Source organism: Myotis lucifugus, unplaced genomic scaffold (assembly GCF_000147115.1).
Source record: "Myotis lucifugus unplaced genomic scaffold, Myoluc2.0 scaffold_33, whole genome shotgun sequence".
Taxonomy (NCBI): domain Eukaryota; kingdom Metazoa; phylum Chordata; class Mammalia; order Chiroptera; family Vespertilionidae; genus Myotis; species Myotis lucifugus.
The window spans coordinates 7,116,892-7,142,296 of NW_005871081.1; positions in this window are offsets into that span (position 1 = coordinate 7,116,892).

The window sequence follows — 25,405 nt, forward strand, 5'->3', positions numbered from 1 at the left end:
ACAGAAAATGCTCTTTTGAGTATAGTTTTGTGTTTTTAAATTAAATTAGTTTAATAAAATTTGAAATATCTTAGAAAAATAATGTTTGAACCTAGAATTGTTAATATAGAATAATCCATGGACTTAAATGTAATAAAAAAAATTTCAGAACTCTTAGGAGGAAATCATTTAGGTAAAGTTTATGAGCATTTATAGATTTATTAAAAAAGAGAGAGGAAGAAAGGGTGTTAAAATTTTGGAGGCATTTATTGTTAAACTACAAAAATGTAATTAGCCAAAGTATATTACATAGAAATATGTTAAAATTATATATCTGTAGTTTTCATGTTAAGGAGAAACACTCCCTGACAATGTATGAAAGAGATAATGGTCAAGGGCCTTTGAAGAACCATACAGAGATTTACTTTATTTTAATTCACTTCATTTTTAATGTAATTTTTATTGATTTCATAAAGGAAGGGAGAAGGGAGAGAGAGATGGAAACATCAATGATGAGTGAGAATCATTGATCAGCTGCCTACTGCACACCACTGACTGGGGATGAAGCCAGCAACCAGGTTATGTGCCCTGACCAGGAGTGGAACCATGACCTCCTGGTTCATAGGTCGAAGCTCAACCACGGAGCCATGTCAGCCCGGCTAAGTCACTTCATTTTTTATGTTGTTTTTTCTTCCAGCAGAAAAAAAGTTTTGCATTATCAAAAGGAGCTAATGAATAATTAGCTTTAATTTTAAATTTTCATTATATTGTCATTGCTGAACTTACATAATACAATTTTATCTACATTTATATAAAGGATATTAGTACTTCTTTATATTTCACATGAGGAGATACATCTAGATCATCTCTAAAGTGTCCTTGGGGCTATTGTATTCTATAGTTACTGATTTAAGTGATAAACCATCTGAATCATACATTGAAGGCATTGTGCTTTAAAGCGAACTGCTTCTCTTTATTCTTAAAATGGAGTCATCCTTTCTTCTCTGAATTTACTCAACCTTATCACTGAATTTATTTGTTGAAATAAAAAATAGTGAAAGGTTAAAAACATTGAGTGTTATATCTAAAATATTTTATATATTTGTTCAATGAATGCCAACAGTGTATAAACATGGGCAGACAAATAAGGTTTGTAACAGAGGACACTCTTCTAAACATGAGGCAGAGCAAGTTTGATCTCACCTCTAACATCTTTCAGTTGGTAATTTCTCTTAAATAGCAAGCCCATTAGTATTGAATGCACAGACGCGAGAGAGGTGAGGTATTTGAGGTACGAGAAGTGACAAATAGAGGCCCATGTTCAAGGAAACAATTCTATTATTTCTTTTCATCATTTCTGGATGGTGATAACATTTCTATTAGGCAGAAAAGCCAGGTGCTATCTGCTCTTTAATGTATAAGCATCTTATTACTTGAATATTGTCTCAGTTGATGTTAACAATATAAACAATATACTAAAAATAAAATTAAAGGAAGGTTTTACACTTGCACTTAGGAAGAAAATCTACTTGAATCAATTGTATCAGGGTTGAGTAAATGAGAATGACTAAGGTTAATTGCCAAAGAATAAAGATTTTGAATGTTTGTTTTGTCATTGTTTTTCTGCAAAAGTGAGAGCTCAATTTTGAACAAATAATACCCTTCATCTTCTATTTTCTACTTTTGATCCTAAAGAGAGAAGTGTGTTATTCTCCAATTTGTATTCATCCAACAGGAAATTTGTGTCTTGGTGGCAAGGGTGGGGAGGTGGGGGTGACAAAAGAGGAAAGGGGGAAACAAAGGCATGAAGACATAAAGACATGCAAAAGGAAGGCAGAGAAAGGCTTCCTCTGCTTTTTCTCTGTTTTGTCTTCCTATAGTCATGGCCAGAGTAGACACCAATGAGGCAACTTTTCACCTTGGTTGCAGAGAAAGCAATAAATCAGCGAGGAAGCACTGACCACAATGATTGGCATAGAAACAGAACTCTATATTTTTCTATTCATATTTTATCGATTCATTCAGAACTTCTATACTGCTTTTGAGGACAGCATCTTTTGGTTAAGTTTCAATAAAGTCACATCACTGAGTTTAAGTTTGAATAATAATATTTTTTAATTCCTCCTGAGATAGCCTTAAAGATTAATAATTGCCAGATATTATGATATATATATATATATATATATATATATATATATATATATATAATCATTAGTAATCATTATAAACTGATTCCAAGTCAATGATCCTTTGGGAATATCATGTTATTTCATTGGACTTGAGAGAGGATGAAACAAAGCAATTTTAATAGAAAGCTTTTTTTGAAAATACAAACTGCAATATAAAGGCTGGTTTGCATTGTTTCTTTCTTGTTTGTATTATTTCTTCCTTAATCATCCTTTGATAGAGTTATAGACAGGACATCACTGGGAAACGAGAGAAATAGCAACACAAATAACACAGTGACCTATGATGGCCTCCTGCTCAGTTTCCAGGGGTTGACCAGTTTGAGGATAGGTTCTATCCTTACACCATAAGACTACATTTTTTAAATAAGATATTACTAATCAGAAATTATAATCAGAAGATGGATACCCCTGGAAATTAACAGTAATGGCTGACTCACAAGCACCTAGCATTGTCCAAGACATTGTATTTAATCAAAAGTGGGCAGAGAGGAGCTCCAGTGGCGCAATCGGTTAGCGCGCGGTACTTATAAAAGTGGGCAGAGAGCTTTGGAAGCAGTGGAATGTTGATAGCACTCCTGATTGGATGGCTTGAAAACAAAGCATGCAACTGTCAGTTCCAGCAAGATTCTTTCCTGAATGTGGAGAAGCCAGCAGTAGCCTGAGCATTCAGGTGCAAGATCTTGTTCTTCTGGTGGCTGCTAATCAGGGGCACAGGGAGACCAAATACAGAGAAGTTATTCCCAACCCACTATCCAAAAGGATAAAGAGGTATAATTACATTCTTGGAGTTGATATATGCAAAAATGTTAACAGCTAAAGAGATCCTTAATTCCTAATTTGGCACCCGGGACAAATAACAAATTAGATCCCTTGAGGATCGAATTTTTTGTTGGGTGCTAAATATATGTTGCATTCAATAATTTAAATACTCCTGCATTGGCTGGTCTGCTATATTCAACCGTAATAAATTCTAAAATTGCCCAAATTTTGAAAGCTAACTTTTTACTTGTTTATACCATCTTAATTGGATGGGGGGAGGTCTTGGGTCAGACAAAATGTGTTAATTCCAGGAGCCTTTTTAAAGGGCCTTATATATATATAATTTCTTTATCAAAATCCTTATCAGCGTTCTCAAAAAGCTAAATCATGTATTTTTCTAACTTGCTGACTAGGAGATGAAACTAGCCCAAGCCATCCATGCAGGAAACTTAGTTACCTAATGTCAGTTAGTTTGTGTAGTAGTTTTTGAGAGCTGCCATAATAAGATATCCATAGGCTTAAATTGGATATGTATTTATTTCCTCACAGCTCTGGAAGCTAGAGTCCAAAATGAAGGTGCTAACAGGTTTTGTGTTGCTGAAGCCTCTCTCTTTATCTTGTAGATGGCCACCTTCCTGCTCTGTCCTCACATGGTCTTTGTTCTGTGTGTCACCCACCCTCCCCCACCCCAACTCCACCCCCCGCCACCCCACGTCTCCCTATGTGTCCTAATCTCTTCATATAGAGTCACCAGTCAGGTTGGGTTAGGACCCACCCTGACAACTCATTTAAACTTAATTACCTTTTAAGGGCCCTAACTCCAAATACAATCACATTCTGAGGTAGTGGAAGTTAGGACTTCAATGTACAAATTTCGGAGGACACAATTCAGTCCATAAGAATTTGTAAGAAAGAATGGCCACTTCCCTGAAAGAAATGTCAGAGACTGTCAAAAGGCTTTTGGTGTGTCTCTGATTTTTTTTCTGTGTTTATTTCTCTGAATAAACACTGTTTGCTCATGCCTCGGTTGAATATCAACCCATCCAAGAAATAACTCTTCTTGGAAAATAAGGTTAGACATTTGTGAAAAGTATCATCTTGAAAAAATAAAATTTGTGATGTCCTTATTGACTCAACCAAATGGAAATATCTCACAGTCTAGCATAACAAGTTTTACTTGAAACAGAAATAAAAAGGAAGAACCACATTGTGTATTTCAAAGTATTTTTAAAAAATCATCATCGTACTGTTCTATAATCACATATAGATCCAATGAAAAACTTAGAAAGCCCCTAAGATGAACATATCCACTCTGTAATTCTACTTGTGAAAGAAACTCTCCAGCTTGTGAAATGTAGTCACTTTTCTTGAATCTGGCAACATCCCTGATGAATTATGCAGTTCCATATGGTCTAGAAATAGATCTTATTACTTTCCTTATCTTTACAAAGTGAGGCCTATTTGGAAAATGATAAATAACAGACAGTATGAGCAGTTTAATTTGTTCTTGTCTTTATACATATACTAGTTTTAATTTTTTTCTATTATTTCATCAGACATCATAAGTCAATATGTTATTCATCTATTTCTAAAACTATATCATAATTCTCTGTAAAAGTGAATTAACCCAATGCCTTGCCAAGGATACCAAACTGTAATCTGAGGAAACACTAGCATTCAGAATGTTGTTTTGAATAGATCTTTTTATTACAAATACATAATGAATGTTAACCTTTCAGTGCTATTATGCCTTTAGTTTAAGAAGTATGCTTTTCAAAATTAAATGAAGAGAAGTTGGCTTGGTTAGGCTTATCCAGAAAGCTCTCACAACACATGTACTATTAAGTATGTGCTAGAGAGTGTGTGTGCATCATTCTGAGTTGTGGCCTGCACAGATGGCTGACCCAGTCATGAATTTGATTACCAAGATTCAGATTCTATCTGAAAGTAACTAGAGTCACTATGAGATTCTATGATTAGATGAGTATTTGTGATCAGGAACATAGTCTTTGATAATTGTTATCATTAATTCTATTTTAGTATTAAATTGATACTATCTTAATCCTAATTATAATCAGCAATATCTTCTTTTTCAATATTCCTGCCATGCTTATAGTCACAGCTTTTGATGAGATATAAATCAGATAAGCAATCTTTAGTGGCACTTATGAAAATCTCTCTTTTATAACCCTTTTTCTTATTTCCATTTGCTTATGATATTATCTACTTCATGATCGTTTCCTTTTAAAAATTGAGAACAGAGTGTAGGTTTAAGAAAAGAGTGATGAATACAATCTGTTCCCTACATAAAGAATTTCAAAGTGCCCCCTCCTGCATAACCCCAAAATCTTGGTTAATTCTGAGAACTCTAGTATTGCTTCAAATAAGAATTTTCTTTCTCACTCAAAATGAATGTCTTAAACCAATTCAACCCAGTGACAATTTGACTACATTGCTTTAAAACCACAAAACTGTGTAAGTCAGGGAACCACAAGCCAGATTTCCCCTGGGAGGCACAAGATAACTATCTCAGAATGTTCCAATAAAAGGGCTAGAAAAATGCAGCATCAACGATTCTCTTGAGCAAATAAATATAATGGGAGGGGTTACAGTCTTTCATATTACATACAGTAACATTTTTCCTACCACATATCATTTTTATATTTATTTGTATTAAATTACATACAGAAAACAGTACATGTCATAACTGTGCATCTTCATGACTGCTCACAAAGTGAACACAGCTGTATAACCATCCCTAGCATATCAAGAACAAGAATATGTCCAATACTCATATTCCTCTTGTGCCCTCTTCTGTCACTATCCCTCCTCCTGATGTTTAGCAGCAGAGAGTGGCTTTGTTTGCTTTGTAATATAAAGCAATTCATTCAATATGTGGGTTTTTTTGTGTGTCTGGCTTCATTCGTTTTGGTGTGGATTGTTGTACAGTGTGCATTTACATTGTCCTCTAGAATTCCCTGGTATGAATACACCATTATGCTGAAGATAGGCAGTTGCCAGTTTGTTGCCATCACCAACAAATAATGCCATGGTAAACATTCCAGTATGTTGCTTTAGTGCACATCTGTATGCATGTTCATCAGTTTATATCTAGGAGTGGAATTGCTGGAGTATGAGATATGCATTAGCAAACATCACCAGAATTTTTCCAAAGTGGTTCAAAGGGTCTTACCAATTACTATGTTCTCCAGCAGTGCCAGAACTTTTAGTTTTCTACAGCCTTGCTAACATTTTGTATAATTACTAGTACTATATATTTTTTCTTTTTGTTTATTGTTGCTTCTTTGCTTAAGCCATATGGTAGTGCATGGTAGTATGGCACTGCGATTCTAATTTTCACTTCCTTGATGAATAAGAATCTAGTTTGGCTAATACCTCCTCATGTCCCCCTTCTCCCAGCCTCTGACAATCACCAGTCCATTCTCTGCTTCTATGAGTTCCACTACTTCAGATTCCTCATATCGGTAATATCATGTAGAATTTGTCTTTCTGTATCCGGCTGACTTCACTTAGCATAGTGTTCTACACTCATATTGTCACAAATAACAGGATTTCCTTTTCTTTTTAAGGTTGAATATTATTCCAGGGTCTGAATATACCACAATCTGATGGACATATATATGACACAGATTGTAGTGATGGTTTCCTGAATCTACATTTACATCCAAACTCATCAAGTTGTATACATTAAATTGTCCTTATGGTAAGTGATTTTGACGTCCCCTCCCCTCCCCCCCCTCCCCCGTCCCCTCCCCCGTCCCCTCCCCCCTGTCCCCTCCTCTCCTGTACATGTGTGCTTGTGTTATTACCCTGGGCTCCTCTGGCTCGGCAGGGCCACAGCATTTTTCCCTTTGGTCCCCCCTCCCCCACTGCCCCTGTGTTCCCTGCTGACTGGGTGCTTCCATCAAGAGCTGTGGTCCGAAGGGCAGGGGTTCCCAGGAGGCGCCCTCCTGCTAGCACATCAGTCCTGATGGCCAGGTCCTCCCTGAGGGACTGCACAGCGTGCCGGATGCCATCTCCGAGAGGGGGTGCACCCCCTGCCCCTGGACAGTGCATGGGTGGAGGCCACGTGGAAGAAGGCCCGGCTGAAGCAGGAGAAACGGGACCTGGACCTGAAGCAAGGGCAACTCCCTCAAGGAGAGGATCAGGTACCACTCAGGACAGGGACGAGGAGGGACGGCAGGGACGGCCAGGTCCACACCAGGTGGTGTCCACTCACAGCCAGGCCCACAGGTGCGGTCATGAATCTGGTGACCACTACCTCGACTGTGGGGACCTCAGCAATGCCCTCAAGTGTTCTTCCCCACCGGGACCACTGCAAGAGCGTCACGCACGTCATCAGCAGGTGCCTCAACGTCATCATGGTGGGCACAGCGGACAGGTGAGGACACCATGCCCTGGGCCAGGAGGGGTACCCCAGTCTGAGCCTGTCCCCCGCCTGCCCGCCAGGTCAGCCTCTACTTGCAGAATTGGTCTCACGTGCTGAGCTACATTCAGCAAGGCTGACCACTGGTTTCAGGCTTGATCCCCAGTAGGGGGCATGCAGGAGGCAGCCAATCAATGATTCTTTTCTCATTCTCATCATTGATGTTTCTATCTCTCTCTCCTCCCTTCCTCTCTGAAATCAGATGTATATACATACATATATATATATATATATATATATATATATATATATATATATATATGTAATGAACCATTGATACACATAACATGGACAAATCTATAGTTATGCTGAGTGAAACAAGCCAAAAATAAGAGTATGCTGAATGATTTCACTTATATAAAACTCTAGAAAACACAAACTAACCTTCTGTGAAAGAATGCAGATCAGAGTACTGCCTGAGGATGTCTGGGTGGCAGGGGTGATTGCAGAAAGGAGAATTACAGAGGGACATGAGAAAGCTATTGGTGTGATGGATATGTTCATTAAAAACAATGAAGACATATATTTGCAGATTTCTACGATTTCCCATTAATGTGGATAATACATTCATAGTAAATTAGCAATCTACTTATCAGGGGGCACATACTAATTAGTCCATTTTATAGCCAGGCATATGGTATGGCTAATGGTGATCCTAACCTGTCAGTGTGAATTGAATATGATTTGTAAGGGACTGTCACTCTAGTTCCTTCCATTTGAAACAAATATAAAAATTAGTATTGTATAAGTGCCCTACAAAATAAATGCTTAAGGATTTGGGGGGGGCGGTAATATTACTAGGCAAATGAAGATACTATTTTAGATCACTTTTAAGAAGCATTTCAAAAATAGGGTTTATAGCCCCATCAGTTATTAAAGCAAAATAAAATTTTGTTATTTTTTGTATTTCTAATACATCAGTAACTTTATATTTATACTAGAGGCCTGGTACACGAAATTCATGCACTCAGGAGGGTCCCTTAGCCTGGTCTGCACCCTCTTGCAATCTGGGAGCCCTTAGAGGATGTCTGACTGATGGCTTAGGCCCGCTCCCGGGCACTGCTGCTGTGCTCGCCAGCTGTGAGCCTGGCTCAGGGCTCTTGCTGAGCAGAGCTCCTCCTGTGGGAGTGCACTGACCACCAGGGGGCAGTTCCTGCAGTGTGCATCATAGTGGCCTGTCCTTCCACTGTTCAGTCGATTTGCATATTAGCCTTCTATTATGTAGAACCATGGAGGGCAAACTGCGGCTCTCAAGCCACATGCGGCTCTTTGGCCCCTTGAGTGTGGCTCTTCCTAAGCCTTAGGAGTGCCCTAGTTAAGTTAATAACAATGTACCTACCTATATAGTTTAAGTTTAAAAAAATTGGCTCTCAAAAGAAATTTCAATTGTTGTACTGTTGATATTTGGCTCTGTTGACTAATGAGTTTGCCGACCACTGATATAGGATAGCTAGATATAGTTGCATTCTAATTTATGATGAAATAACTAACTCAAATGAAATAATCAAACTAAATTTTCCTTGTTTAATTCAATACATGCAAAAATCAAATGCATGCTGATTAGTATTAAATGTGTTCTGGCTGAAAGTGTAATTTACCTCAAGTAAAATATATCTTTGCACCAAAAACTTCCTTTTTGTTTGTTTTTTTAAAATATATTTTATTGATTTTTTACAGAGAGGAAGGGAGAGGGATAGAGAGTTAGAAACATCGATGAGAGAGAAACATCGATCAGCTGCCTCCTGTACACCCCTTACTGGAGATGTGCCCTCAACCAAGGTAAATGCCCTTGACTGGAATTGAACCTGGGACCTTTCAGTCTGCAGGCCAACACTCTATCCACTGAGCCAAACTGGTTAGGGCTCTTTTAGTTGATGAACTAGAATAGTTTCTATTTCTTTTCAAGCAATAAAAGAAAGCAAAATAGTACTCATGCTATTATTAGCATATATTTTTAAATGATAGAATAAAATCCACAAGAAAAAATAAATGTATTTTTTGAAATTATATCTATACTAGTGGCCCAATGCACGAAATTCGTGCACATTAAAAGGGAATTAATTAGAGGAAATATTTTAATATTGCTATTTTCCCTTTCTCTATAATAGAAGTGTCAGATATGAAAGAAAATTAGTAAAATATATAAGAAAATTTCCCTCCTGTCAGAGTCTGGGGTACACCGCGGGATCTAGAGTCAAGTCCCCACCCACCACCCACACACACTTCAAAAACGCAGGAGATGCAGACCTGGCTAGCCCCACCCCCATTGAGTGAGACCCAGACTCGGCCAGCCGCACCCCCATCAAGCCACTCCAGGCGGAGGGTGCAGCCTCAGGTCCCCCGGCCTGGCACCGGGGCGAGGGGCATGGGCTGAGGTCCCCTGTTAAGCCCTGCCAGATGGGGTGCATGGCCTGAGCTCCCCCAGCTTGGCGCAGGGATGGGGGGTGTGGCCTGAGGTCCCCGTCAAGCCCTGCAAGTTGGGGGCATGGCCTGAGGTCTTCAGGCCCGGCGCCGGGGCCAGGGGCATGGCCTGAGGTCTCTGTCAAGCCCTGCAAGGTGGGGGGCACAGCCTGAGGTCCCTCGCCCTGGCCAGATGCCATGCAGCCTCAGGTCCTTGCTGTTCGATTGTGACATTACGGTGTCCTGGCTAATTTGCATACTTCTCTATTATATAGATAGAAAATACTGTATTTAACACTGCTTAGCATTAAAGTTGATATTTTTCTGACTTCAAATGAGACAAATTATTCACTGTGTGTTGGTGTTTCCTGCTATGCCACAATGGTATTAACCACTTTTCTATATTTTTCTTTCTATGCCAGTGATGGTGAACCTTTTGAGCTCGACGTGTCAGCATTTTGAAAAACCCTAACTTAACTCTGGTGCCCTGTCACATATACAAATTTTTTGATATTTGCAACCATAGTAAAACAAAGATTTACATTTTTGATATTTATTTTATATATTTAGATGCCATTTAACAAAGAAAAATCAACCAAAAAAATGAGTTCACGTGTCACCTCTGACACGCATGTCATAGGTTCGCCATCACTGTTCTATGCCCTTCCTCATTCTCACACAACTACCAGTTCCTCTTTTCAAAAGTAAAACCTATAGAAAAATATATTGGGAATGCAGGGCAAGTAGTTAAATAATTTGACTGGATCTTCTAATGAAATATTGAAAATCATTTTTACCTACCCCCTAGTTCCACAAAAAGTTAAATAAACCCAAAAAGAAAAAAAAAAGCAAGAAAGCATGGAAAACAAAAATGTTACTTATTTTTCAAATTCAAAAGAATCTTAAAATGGTTTGCTAAAAATTTAAATTTGAAATCACCCATATTCTGTGCAGTCTCTTTCCCCTAAAACTTTTCCAGACTATTAATTCTTTACAGAGCCTTGCTCTTTTTTTAGATGACTCTTCTGGTACTTGTATTTTTCATAGTAATATATTTGGTAACAATTTCTTCAATCAGTAATCATAGGCAAGAGCTTTTAACTACTTATAGTAGTGTGTGAGGGCTCAGCCTCTTCAACATCCACCACACTTGCCTGGAACAACTCATTTTAAAGAAATCAAAACTTTTGTATAAATAGCAAATATTTATAGTTTATGACTTCTTGAATATTTTAAATTACCAGTCAAGTAATGTATTATAATTGTTATAATGATTCTTTACAAGGGTTTTTCCACATTTAATAATTTATTCATGTTTTTTTCATTTGTTTAGTATTCTATGCATCTGATTTTAGTTTTCTCCCCTCAATTCTAAAATACACCAACAGATCTGTCAAACTTCTAGCTATATTTCTCAAAAATTAAACATTTTAGAGAATGCATGACATCATTATATTTAAATTGCAGTTTTCTTTGTCTTCATTTTTAAAAGGAACATATTCATTTAAACTATATATTCATTTAAATGTATATATGTATATAGTTTATATATACCCCACATTTAAAGGCTGTTAAATTGCATTGTTTACCCATATCTTCAGAAAAAAATCACTTCTACTGTCATGGTAAACAACCTGCTTCCCTATTTATAATGGTCTGGTCCTCCAGCAAAATTATAGCTAATTTGTCTACAAATGTCAGGTGATCATAATAATCTGGCCACTCAGTGTGTGTGTGTGTGTGTGTGTGTGTGTGTGTGTGTGTGTATAATTTTTAGAGAGAGAGGAAGGAAGAAGGAGAGAGATATAAACATTAATGTGATTGAGAAATTTCAGTTGGCTGCCTCATGTATGCCAACTTCCTTGGATCCACTCCGCAGTCATGCATGTGCCCTGACCAGGTATCTAACTGGAAACCTTTCGGTGCAAGGGACAATGCCGAACCAACTGAGCTGCACCTGCCAGGGCTGCTAAGTCTTTTAACTTAATATCTTAAACTAGAGGCCAGATGCACGAAAATTTGTGCAAGAGTAGCCCTTCCTTTTCCTGGCTGCGGGAACTGGCTTTCCTCTGGCACCCGGGACCCGGGCTGCTTCCCTCCTCCACCTGCCCACAGGCACGGGGACCCAGGCTGGCTTCCCTTGGGCCCCAGCTTCATCAGGAAGGATGTCTGGAATGACATCCAGAAGACATCCAGTCTAATTAGCATATTACCCTTTTATTATTATAGCTATCTTTCCAAAGCATATGAGATCTAGGTCTTTCTTTTTTTGTAAATTATTTTTTATTTTGATGTCCTTTCTTCTTCAGGAAGCAGCATGTTAATGAACATCTTATTACACACTTAATTATTTATATTATGTTTTTTATAGGATTGATTTTGCTAGAGAGAGAACTAGGTCAGAGAATGTGCATAATTAATAATTAATTGAACAGATTATATTTGAGAATCAACCATGTGCTAGCTAGTTTTAGTCACTATTGGAGGTACTACAAGGACACAGCAGAAGACATCATAGACATATTTGTTTTTTGATGAAACTATATTGTAGGTAGATATTTTTATGGGTCCCCTCAAAGTTAACAATTAGAACAAACTCACCAATACTATTACCATAATTACTGATAATACTTATATATATTTTTTTTAATTTTTCAAGTCTTATGGGAAAAGAGAGAATCACCATTGCCATTTTATATTGTTATCAATTATAAATGAGATTTGATATAGTTTTATGTATTTGTTGGCCACTTGCACTTCCTCTAAATTTCTTGTTCAATATTATGCTACATTTTAATATTGGTCTATTACTGATTTGTAGCATCTAAATGATATTTTAATGTTTCAATTAAATATTTGTAAAATATTAATTATACTATCACCTAATAAAATTTTTCGAATACTTTATTTGAGGCTTTCTGGCCTTTTCACTTTTTTATGATGTCTTTTCTCTTAAGATATTTGCTTCAGTATATTTTGGTCTTTGAATTCTTATTTTTAAACCATTACTACATTTGATTTTGTTGAAGTTCAAATTTGTTAATCTCTGATCTATAAAATTCTATATCTGCTTTTTAATTTGTGCTCAATACAAATAAACATCTAAAATAACAATTTTTTAGTTGGAACTAAGACTCTTATAATTACCTATTAGTGTTTTATAAAAGAAAACATAGGAATACATTTTATCATTAATTTCTCAGAAAACTCTACAAAAGATAGTTCATATTGCTCGACTCAATCAAAAAACTTACCCCCAAAACTTCTGAGAATGTTTCCAAGTGGTTCTATGAACTTCAGACTTTATTATTATTCTCTAATTTTTATACTCTTTATGGTGTCATTGCATACTGGTTCTTATTTTCTCAAGCAACATGAGTTTTTAAAGGTCATCAATGAGGGTTTGATCGATATTGTGGCTCTTTGTTGGCATTATAATGCTGAGAGGCTAACATGTTAGTTAAAATTAAAGAAAAAAAACTAGACCTTTTTATCAATGTGACGGATACATATGCCTTGAGCACTAACAAGGCATAGCTAATTACTGATACAGTTGCCGAAAAGGGATTCTGACAGTCATGATATATGAGCAAATTTGTCTTGCAAGTGACAAGTCAAACAGAGGTTATTGGGCGTCCTGGGCACTGCCAGCTCAGTGGGTGGGTTACAGAACGTGTCTGATCATTCGTTTTCCATTGCTGAGGGGGAAATAGTCTACCATCATCTCAGATGGCTGAGTCTTTCATATGCTCATATTGTTCCACTAAAAGTTTCAATATTTCTTTCTACAAATGTTTTCAAAGGGATCTGAAAAATCCAACTGTTAGTTTTCCTCTAAAGTTCCTGTTTAAATTCTTCACATCTGCAGGATTTATCTAACAACATATTGTTTGTCTAAATTATATACATTTATATCATGCTTTAGTTATGCCCTTTCCAGATAGATACAAGTATGTAATTTAACATATATAAGGCATAATAAGTTTCATAATATTTGGTCATTGCAAGATTTCCTTCTTATATCTCAAATCCAGAAAATTACAAGTCATATGAAGAAAATTGGAAGTTATTTTGCTATAGGTAAATGACTACATATTATGTTTATGAGTGTGTGTTTCAATAAGAAATTATTGCCTAGAAAGCCTATATTCAAAGTTTATATTTTTAGACTTCTGTTTCAAGTTTTTCAAAGCTGAAAAAATAAAACAAAATTTTAAGTATGCATCAAATGTTCTCCGAGTCTTTCCATTTCCGCAATTTTAGTAACAGTTACTAAACATTAGTCATTTAATAAGAAAACTTTTATAATGAATTAGCCGAAAAAGATCATAGCCAGCACTAGTAGGTTAATGTTCCAACATGACTATGAAACCAAGGCCATGCATACACAATAACAGAAGACTGACACAGTGATAGTAAAATGTGTTCATTTTGTTCCAACCCACATCATATTCATTGCTAAACAAGTGCTCCACCTCTTTTGTGAAGGTTTATTTTTTTTATAAACAGAGGGAAATTACTTCATGGAGGGATACACTGTGTAGGCCCACCATGTGCTATCTTTTGCTGGAATACAATGATACACAATGCCCCTTGCAGTATAAATAAACAAATACACAGACTATAAACAGATATATTTTACATAGTGAAAAGAATTGCCCACTTTCTAACAAAATAGAAAACATTTTTGAAGCTAAAGGATGAGTCTGTGCCATTGGTGGTGTTGTCTGAAAGGTGTTAATGTGCTGACATGGGTAATGGTGCAGGTGATGGTAACAGTGATGGAGGTTCCTAGAAGGAGGGCAGCTGAGCCAATCTGTGAATAATGAGTGAAGGCTTGACTGGTTGAGAATGGAGAAATGGGAGGGACTTCAGATGGAGAAATCAATCTGCCATGTTTAAGTTCTTCTTTGAAAAAGTGTCCTGGTAGGTGTTCTAGCTCTCATCCCAACCACACTTGTACTCTGCATGTATTTGGTTTAGGAAGGATGAGCTATTTCAAAAACATGTTTAATCCTGTAATTTGTACATACAGCCATACTAGGCATTAGCATATACTTTTTATGTTGGCTATTTACTTCTTCCTTACTAAATAAGCTACTTATTTATCCAGGGAAATCACCCACTAGTAATTGTATCCTTGGTATTTGAATATGGTCTGCACCATAGTAATTATACAATAAATGTTTATTCAAGATTAGACATATTTATATGTATTTCACTTACGTCTGAACACCTGTGGTGGCTAGTTTTATGCATCAGTTTGGATTAAAGGAAAACCAGATAATTGACAAAAGCCTTTTTTTCTGGGTGTTTTTGTGGACAAGATTAGCATTTACATCAGCAGGCTGAGCAAACAAGATCACCCTCCCTGATGTGAGTGGTCATCATCCAGTTCATCCAGGGCCTGAATAGAACAAAATGGAAGAGAATGAGAATTTGCTCTCTCTGCTTTAGTGGAAAAATCCATCTTATTTGCCCTCAGACATCAGTGCTCCTGATTCTTAAGCTTTGGACTCAGATGAAGATTTACACTGTTAGCCCCCCAGTTCTCAGATCTCCCGACTCAGACTGAATTGTATTGGCTTTTTGGCCCTCCACATACTAGAACATAGGGCAGATTGTGAGACTTCTTAGCCTACATAGGTATAAGACAATTTCTATAATCTCTTTCTCTCTCTCTCTCTCTCTCTCTCTCTCTCTCTCTCTCTCTCTCTTTTCTCCCTCTCCCTCTCCCTCTCTTCTGTTTCCCTAGAGAACCCTGACTAATACAACCCCAAATAATGTTTGAGATATCTTACAAATAAACATAGAGATAATAAATACAGAATTTAAAAATTGTTTAATGGAAATAATGGAATATAGAAATGTGAAAAATAAATTATATTGAAGCAGAATGAACAAATATTTTAAAGAGCCCAAATATATGTATTTCCTTTATGTAGATCCTATTTTAATCTCTATAAACCCACATTAACCTGTGCATAAAATCAGTCATATAATAATTGTATGTTTATTTAAGTGTTTTTATATTTTCCAAGCATTACAAATGTGACATAACAATATTTTAGGCAGATTTTATTTTTAATTCAGTTATCACAAGGCAGTAACATGGAAGGCTCAGAAAGGTTTGTGGACCTCACCGAGAGCAGCAGCTTGCCCTCTGGCCTTAGAGAAGGAAAATTAAGATGAAAGACATAAGAGTATGCTTGGGGAGGCTTGGAGATGATTGTGAAAAATAGAGGAGAAAAGGAAGAGGGGAGAAGAGAAAGGACATAAGTAAATAGAGAGTAGAGAAAAAAGTAAAATTGAATAAAATATTTACATTTTTGGTTTTCTAGGATAGTTGTCTATAAATATTATCTCTAAAAATGATATTCTTTCTTTGTTATATGTCCATAGTTACTCAGTTTTATAGAAAGTTTTGTTTACCTGTTGATATGAAGTTCTTCTTTTACTTTTTCTGTGTAACTGTGTTGTTGTTTTTGTTTTGGATTTTCAACCAAAAACCAATACCCTACAACAATTTTTCAGGGAGATGAGGTCATCCTGCTCAAATTATAGAAATCTTCTTTGAAGATATATGGCAGGTTTACTACAGATATTTATAATGTTCCCTCCTGAAACCAAGTTAAAATTAAACAAAAATCATAAAACTTATATAATCATATAAGAGCAAAGAATAAGGCAGACTTCACAAGAGAAACTTTCAAAATTTCAATAAGAAGGAAAGATTATTAATGAGGCTAAGCTGATCTTAATATGCTCCTGAGGCTCCCAGTAAGGTGCCAGAAGCCCAAAGAGCTGTTGCTTAACATATAAGATATGAGTGAAGGATTGCACATAGAACATTTAGCATCTCAAATCTGATCATATTTTACTAAACAGAAATAACACAGCAAGGTGATCATACCCAAAGCAAAGAGTGAGGTTTGTTTTCGAAAGAAACTGAATAATATGTCAAGAGAAAATGAGAGTACCTAGTTGCACACACTACAATAGAGCTTTTCTATTCTTGAATATGGGTGATCGCCCCCAGAATGTCTGGTTCTGTTCTATAGCAAAAGTGAACAAATGTTGATCTTTGTCCACATTCACAGAGTTACTAGTTTACAATATTATATGGTCATTTAAAATATCTATGGGAAAATACAGTTGGTCATACATTTAAGGAAAGTGTGAAAGAAGAGAAAAAAATATATCTAAAAAAAAAAGAACTGTGGTACATCTACACAATGGAATACTACGCCGCTATAAAAAAGAAGGAACTTTTACCATTTGCAACAACATGGATGGAACTGGAGAGCATTATGCTAAGTGAAATAAGCCAGTCAGAGAAAGATAAATATCACATGATCTCATTCATATGTGGGATATAATGATCAACATAATTTGATGAACAAGAATAGATCTAGAGACAAATGGCAGGGGAGGAGGGGGTTAGAGAGCAACCAAAGGACTTGTATGCATGCATATTAGCTTAACCAGTGGACACAGACAATGGGGTGGTGGGGGCTTGCTATAGAGGGAATAGCTTGGGGGAGGGGGTGGTCAAGCAGGGAAAAAGAAGACATGTAAAACTTTGACAATACATAAATTAAATAACAAAAATATAAATTCACAAAGGTAAAATTTATGAAAAGTGTCAGAAATTAAATAAAAGTGTTCAAATAGTACTTCCCATGAAAAACTGTAGAAATAACACACCCATAAATTAAAAGTAGAATAGTATAAAAAAGAATAAACAAAAAATATCTTAAAAATAAAATATAAAACTACAAAGTTAAGCCCTAGCTGGTTGCTCAGTGGTCAGAGCATCAGCTGCTACTGAAGGGCCCGGGGTTCAATTCTGGTCAAGGGCACATACTTTGGTTGCAGGCTTGATCCCTGGCCCTGCTTGGAGAACTTGCAGGGGGAAACCAATCGATGTATCTTTCACATCGATGTTTCTCTCTCTGCTTTTCCCCTCCCTCTACTCTCTCTAAAAATCAATGGAAAAATATCCTCCAGTGAGGATTAACAACAACAACAACAAAAAAAAAGACAAAAATTTCAACACAAATTTTGGAATATAAAGTATAGAGACAGTTTGATTTGTTCAATAAAAAAAGATTCATAACATATGAGAAAAGGATAAATGAAAAAACATAAAACCAAGAAATTAATGATCCAATTAATATGCATTCTAAAAAGAAGAAACAATCTAATGGAGAAAAAGACATTATTAAAAATTGATAATGAGAATTTCTCAGTATTAAAATGACACAGACAATTTTGAATTACATAAGGGTTACTGAATAAAATTAGAAAGAAAGCCATACTAGATACATAATTACAAAATGTCAGAATACTTAGGGAAGAAAAAGAGATTAAGAGCTTTCAGGGTATTCTCAGTGAAAAGCATTCTCTTAAAACATATGTTCAAATCCTAACTACCAATAGTTATGAAAGTCGCCTTATATGAAATAGGGGCTTTGCAAATGTAATCAAGTTAAGATAAGGTCATACACCATTAGTGTGAGCCCTAATCTAATGAATGGTTTCCCTTTAAGAAGAGAGGGATCTGGACACAGAGACAAACAGACACATAAGCAGAATGCCATGTGATAAGAGAGGCAATGGTTATAGTATCCAAGCATAAGCCCAGAAGCACCAAGGATTGCCAATTACACCAGAAGCTGGGAAGAGGCAAAGAATGTTGTTCTCTAGGGGAGAACCTGCAGAGGGACCATGACCCTGCCCACATCTTTTAGACTTCTGGACTCCAGAACTATGATGAGAGAATAAATTTCTCCTGTTTTAAGCAATCAGTTTGTGATACTTTTTAAAGACACTCTAAAAACTAATAGCTAGGGTGTTAAGACAATCTCTAAAGGACAGAGAATAAAATTGAAATTGGACTTTTAGTCAGGAATGCTGAATGGGGTGATAAAAAGAGAAAATGTCTTCAAATTCTGAGCAAAATACTTTACTACCTAGAATTCTTCACTCAGAGAGTGTAGGCAGAATCAATGATTCATGAATTTAAATCTTTTGTAGCATTTCTGACTTGAGGATGTACTACACACGAATAAAGAATTACATCATGAAAGGGGAAGATGATGTCTAGCAAATAATGTACCATATTCAGGAAGCAGTTGATGACGTCTCAGGAGGACAGCTGTTTAAAAGCTTGGAAAGATGGAGACCATCAGAATGAGAGTCTCTTAGGGAAAAATAGATTAGGTAGGATGCTTAAAATGTTTAAGAAAATTTGAAATTGATATTTTGATAGTGAAAAGATCAAAGCAAATGGCAAATAGAACTTCTCAGACAAAAGCACAACCAGAAATTGGTGCAATTATACTCCTTAGGTAAGTATTGAACAAAATCCATATGGTATTATGTAAACATATATATATATTTGTATATGTATATTTATAGTTATACCAGAGGCCCCGTGCACGGATTCGTGGGCTCCCTCAGCCTGGCCTGCACCCTCTCGCAATCCGGGACCCCTCAGGGGATGTAGTAGTGCCTGAAGCGGCAGGCAGCCAGGGAGGAGCCCAAGCTCAGGCTGGGTGCTGCACCACTCCAGCTCATTCTGGCTCTGCAGCGCCTGCTGCCACCGCTCAGTAGCACTGCTGCAGAGATAGGAGAGGCTCGTGCCGCCACAGCTGAGCTTGCCAGCCGTGAGCTTGGTAGTGTCTGGCACCTGTCAGCCACCTGAGTGGGGCTCCCACAGTGGGAGTGCACTGACCACCAGGGGGCAGCTCCTGCATTGAGCGTCTGCCCACTGGTGGTCAGTGTGCATCATAGTGACCGGTCAACTGGTCGTTCGGTCATTTGATCGCTTAGGCTTTTATAGATAGACTAGAGGCCTGGTGCACGACAATTCGTGCACTCGGGTGGCGGGGGGGGGGGGTCCTTCAGCCCGGCTTGTGGCCTCTCACAGTCCAGGAGCCCTCAGGGTATGTCCAACTAAGAGCTCCTCTGCGGGAGGTGATTGGGAGGGCCAATCAGGAGACGGCGCAGGACAGCGAGTGGCTGGCCCCGTCTCCCACTGCCGCATCCACCACTGCTGCTGCCACCAGTGGCCTCCCTCTGTGGGAGGCTACAGGCAGGCGATCTGGGGACAGTACCCCCCACCCCCCCTGCCCATCGCCCCTCCGCCACCATCCCCTCCCTCTGCCCTCTGGCATGCGCCTTGGCTGGCTTTGTCCTGCTGCCTGCTCGCCAGACTGTTGTTCTGCTGGTTTGGTCAATTTGCATATTATGCTTTTATTATATAGGATAGATAGATAGATAGATAGATAGATAGATAGATAGATAGATATAGTGTGTATATGTGTGCTCATATTGTTTTAACTATAAATAAGGGGAGAAAGAGCACAATGTAATTATTTAAGTAGACAATGTTTTAACTCTCAAGTCAAAAGATCATGTTAATATGTAGCAGTAAATAAATCATTTGGTGTAGTTTGTAAAGACCAGATTAATAAAAAAAAAGTGAAGTGTCTGTGTGTGTATGTGTGTGTGTGTGCATCTGTGTTCATACACTTGGTCAGATATTTCCCAAAGTAACTGTCACAGAAACAAGGTAAGGGAAAATTTGAAATACTTGGGTGTGCATTGACAATATTCTACTGCTTTTGACATAAACACAATAACAGCAACAACAAAAAAAATTCCTAAGTTCAATCTTGTAGTTTTCTACATGGTTTGAATTAATTAGATCCAAATCCAGGTTCCTATTGAAAAAAGATCAGAATATTGCCTTCAAGTTTATAAAAAAAAATTGTTCATGCTGGGGGGTTTAAAGAGTATTACTTTTGGTTCATGGTAATATGTGGATCCATATTGGTTTGATTTTCTGTATCAGTGGCCAACTGTGTTGAACTTAGATGGTCTTTCATAGGATATCAAAGATATCCTTTACATCATTAAGTCAAGTCTGGATGCTTGGTGACTCAGGGAATAGTTAAAGTTTCACAAAAAGGAATTCCTGTTCAGATAGAAGGAAAAAAGAAGAAAGCCTACCCCTTATGGGTCTGTTGGGGTCCAACTTGGAATCGGAGTTGACATTTTTGGGGTGGGTAGAAGTAGGAACATAAAAATAAACACGAGTCAGCCCAAAAAAGCTTTTCTTGTTTTACCAAGCCTCCAGGTGAAGTCTTATATGCATCAATGTCCAACATGAAATTAGATCATAGCAAGTAAAGGGGTGAATCGGCTAGGTAAGGGAGGAAGACATCACACCACCACTTGCTCCTGGCATTCAAGGAATCCAAAACTCTCTGTGTGCCCTGGTGAAGGCATATGTAGCTGCTGAAAGATGCACCCGGAGACCTGGCATAGGGTTGCACGTGGTCAACTGTTAGCAGCAGCGGTGACTCTGCCATACCAAGAGATAGATGAACGCACTAATTTCAGCTGCTGACAGTACAGAGACTCTCAAGCCAACATCCCAGACAAGGACCAGACAAAAAGAGAGTATTAGGACTACCTACCCTTACCTTGTTGCTGGGAAATCTGAGCAGATTTTCGCTACTTCACTTTGAATATGAGAAAATGTAAAAACTTATTTGGACTTAGAATAAACTAAAATGTAACCAAAGGAGATTTTTTAAACAAAATAAAAATTAAGAGATAAATTTAAATTTCTCTTCTACTAAGTAGCCTGGGGACTTATAAGGAAGATTAAATGACTTCTCTAAAATGAAGGGGAAAAAAGTTGGCTTTGTATATTGGATTAGTGTGATTAAATTTGTGACATTGACTACATTATAATTTGTATAAACTGGGCTAATGGTTTTAAACAAATGACCTTCTCTCTAAGTTAGCGATACTTAAAAGGTTATAAGGACAGCATAAAGGGGGAAAGTCTCTTTTTTTCCTTTTCTCCCCCCTTTGTTATTATCTGTAGTTTATAAATTGAGCAAGAGAATGGACCCAAATTAAGACATAGTCATAAAAAAAAAAGTTAAAAAGTTATTCTTTGTATGTGGTCAAAAGTTTAACTGGTCAAAATTAGATAAATTGACTTTTGGAATTCATACTAAATTTAGCTTGTTATCTAGGGATACCATCTTGAATTTTTGTAGGTGGGTAACTAAATTTCTATGTGGTACATACACATTTAAATAAATATTACTAATAAAACCCTCAAGCAACATCCATCCATTTTGATCATCCCAACCACATCTTTAATCTAATGCTGATTTCACTTTATTGTAATAACCCCTCTAGACAAATTTAATGTCTTTTCCTAAACAAAGTCAGAGAATTCCTCATTAAAGAAAAGTATAAAAGAGAAAACTTACTAAAATTGCTTGTAATGTATCAGTGAGTCTCAGAGCCTTCTATGTGATGCAATAAATTACCCTAGAAACAAAAGCTTAATTTACATTAAAAAATGCCAACACAGCCTAAGTAAATGCTACGATTGCCTTATCCATTATGGTAACATAACTAAAATAAACTATCAGGCCAAAATAATTTGCTTAAATATTAACAACCTGCCTGTGAATAACAATTACTTTCCTTAACTTGTTTCTTAGGAAAGGAGCCTTTGGAAATCTAAGAGTAGGTGGAAAGGGGGCCAAAATTCAGATAAGTACTTATCTACAATAATTCGTTATCTATTAGGAACACAATGACCAACCTGACATGCTTATAATAAAGCTGCTAAAATGCTGTGCACTGACAACCAGGGCCCTTTCTCCTGAGACAGTTAAGGAGTTAATCTGCCATAAAATTCATTCCTACATTTTATCATCCATTAGATGATAGAAATACACAGTTTAACCTTAGATTCTTGTTTGAGTTAAGATTTGTAAAAAAAGAAAGGGTTGTACAAATGTCTCCACTAGCTATTAGAACCATATTGATATGATTAGGAGGTACACACAGTGCTATATAGGAATTCAGTAGAGGTTTGGTATTCTTTTAACTTGTAATTACTGTAGTAGATTATACAATGCAGGAAATAAATCTCAATACCATATTGTCTTTGGGAAAGGAGCCATGAAGGTAATTTCTATAGAAGTGTTTCAAATAATAAGGCAAAAAAACAAAATAAGCTGAAAACAGTTGAAAGTGGTATTTGCAAAGACACACTAAGAATGGTCCTTCCATTTATTAAAAATCTAAATGAGCCGGATGGCATCATTCAAGACTAAACTATTTTATGTGCCATCTTTAATTAATTATGAAGAATCACTGGAACATATTTTAACATTCCTTATTGTGATTTTATAAAAAAAATCAGCTAATTAAAAGCAGTGCATAGGTATGTTTCCCCCAGAGCAAAAAGTTTGTATAAACCTATAGGAGCTAGTAAAGGCCATGTTTTCTATTTGTATTGATTGTTCTCAAAGTTACAAACACCAACAAACAATAAGATAACCAATGATATGCATAATCCTTATGGATTATTTTCATTTCTTCTTTCACTGTGAGATTAAAAATAACTTTAAAATACTAATATCAAATCCCATAGTCCGTCAAATGGTATTAAAAAACTAAAATAAAAAAGTATAATTATCTTATTTAGTTATGTGAGAGTGTTATAATAACAATGACTAATGTATTTTATTAATGCAGGATTAAATTTATAGTACAAATTTTCATATTCTATCTTAAACCCATTATTATAAAGAATCTATCTTTAAACCAGGTCCTGATTACATAGTAATAGCCAGAGACTAACTATACATCAAAATTAATTTAAGTACATTTTGATACTTATTTCCTTTACTTCTTTGATAGCTGATGTTTTAAAAACACACAAACAACATATTATGGAAGCTGACTGACTCTAGACTTACCTCATAGCTTATTAAATAAATATCATTTATACATAGACTCCTAATATGTCTACCTTTATGATTTCCTAATAAGAAAAATATCTCAATTATGAACCACTTAAAATGAAGATTTTATTCCTTTAAGTGAATAAATGATTCTTGATTTTTTGACTCAAATCACATCCTACCTAAAACAATTAAACTTTTTATTTTCTGATTAACACATCTTCTAATGAACAAAATAAACTGACCCAGTAGATCCAGAGAAATGGAAGCATGTAACAGACTGACCAATCTCAGAGGGGAGGGAGTAAGGGGCAGGAAGAGATTAACCAAATAATTTATGTGCATATATGCATAACCCATGGACACAAAACATAGTATGGTGAAGGCCTGGGAAGGAGATGGGAGCAGGGTGGAGGCGGGGGGGGGGGGGGGGGGGGAGAGAAGGGAACATCTGAAATACTTTGAACAATAAACTTTAAAAAGTCTTACTTTTTTGGGTAATAATGTTGGTAACCTTGATTTAGTCAATCAACATTCCTACAAAAATGGAATTATTTGAATTTGTTTTATATATTTATATGATTTTATATAAGCATCACATACATAGAGATCAAGTAGAATCATTCTACTTTCTCTCCCTGTCTTTTTTAAAAAATGATCAATTCTGCAGTTTATGGAATAAATTTCAATTTGCATCAGCAGTAAAAGATATCAATGTCTGGCAGCTACATAAATCCAATGAGGTTAACCAGGCCATAAAAACTAAATGCTGAAGTGTTCATTTCTCTGTCTGCTTTATAACCAGATGACTCTCTTTCCTACTTTGCCCACTTTATTACCAATTTCTTCAGAAATGAAAAGTTATAGGTAATTTTGAAAGAAAGGAAAACTCAACTTCTATCTACAAAACTGGTGGATATAGCAAAATAAGCCATTTGGCAATATAATTGTATATAAGGCAGCAAAAATCTTTATTGACATTTATATACATTGAATAGAAAATAAAGCTGACAGGATCTAAATATTTTTTTCATAATTAATTGTGTACTCCAATGTCTATATATTCTGCAGAGCTCAAAAGGTTCTTGATTGTGAAGGTATATAGTTATTTGAATACTAAATGGCTATTAAAGATGTAACAATGTTTGAGCTCAGTCTCCTGTAATAAATGTCTCTGAATTATAGAATTTTATAGTTGAATTTTACAGAACAGGCATTTACTATACAGAGGAAGTGACTAATTTTTGTGACCAGCAATGGAGCCTAATGTCTAATTCATAACTTTGAACAAGTATTTTGTGTAAAATTTCCCATATCTACACTAATAAAAGAGAAACATGCAAATTGGTGTCACTCCGCTACCCTTCCCATTGGCTAATCAGGGCGATATGTAAATTAACTGCCAGCCAAGATGGCGGCCGGCAGCCAGGCAGCTTGAAGAGAACATGAGGCTTGCTTGCTTCAGTGACGGAGGAAGCCAACGTTCCCCGCCTGCCGCTGCCGGCCTCTGAGCTTGCAGTTTGAAACATTGTTACAAATATAGTAGCTAAATAAAACCCCAGAAACCTGCTTTCAGCCAGCTGGGATCTCAGAGCTGGAGTTGAAACAGTGTTTTGATTATAGAACCCAAACAAACCAGATACCTCGCTTTCAGCAGCCGAGGCCTCAGAGCTGGAGCCAAGCCTCAGAGCTAAAGCTGGCCCAGAATAAAAAAAGAAAAAGAAAAAAAGGAGTGGTTGGGAGCTTCAGTCACCCGCCAGCCTGAAAATGGCCCTCAGCCCCTCACCCAGACTGGCCAGGCACCCAGTGGGACCCCCACCCTGAAGGGTGTGTGACCA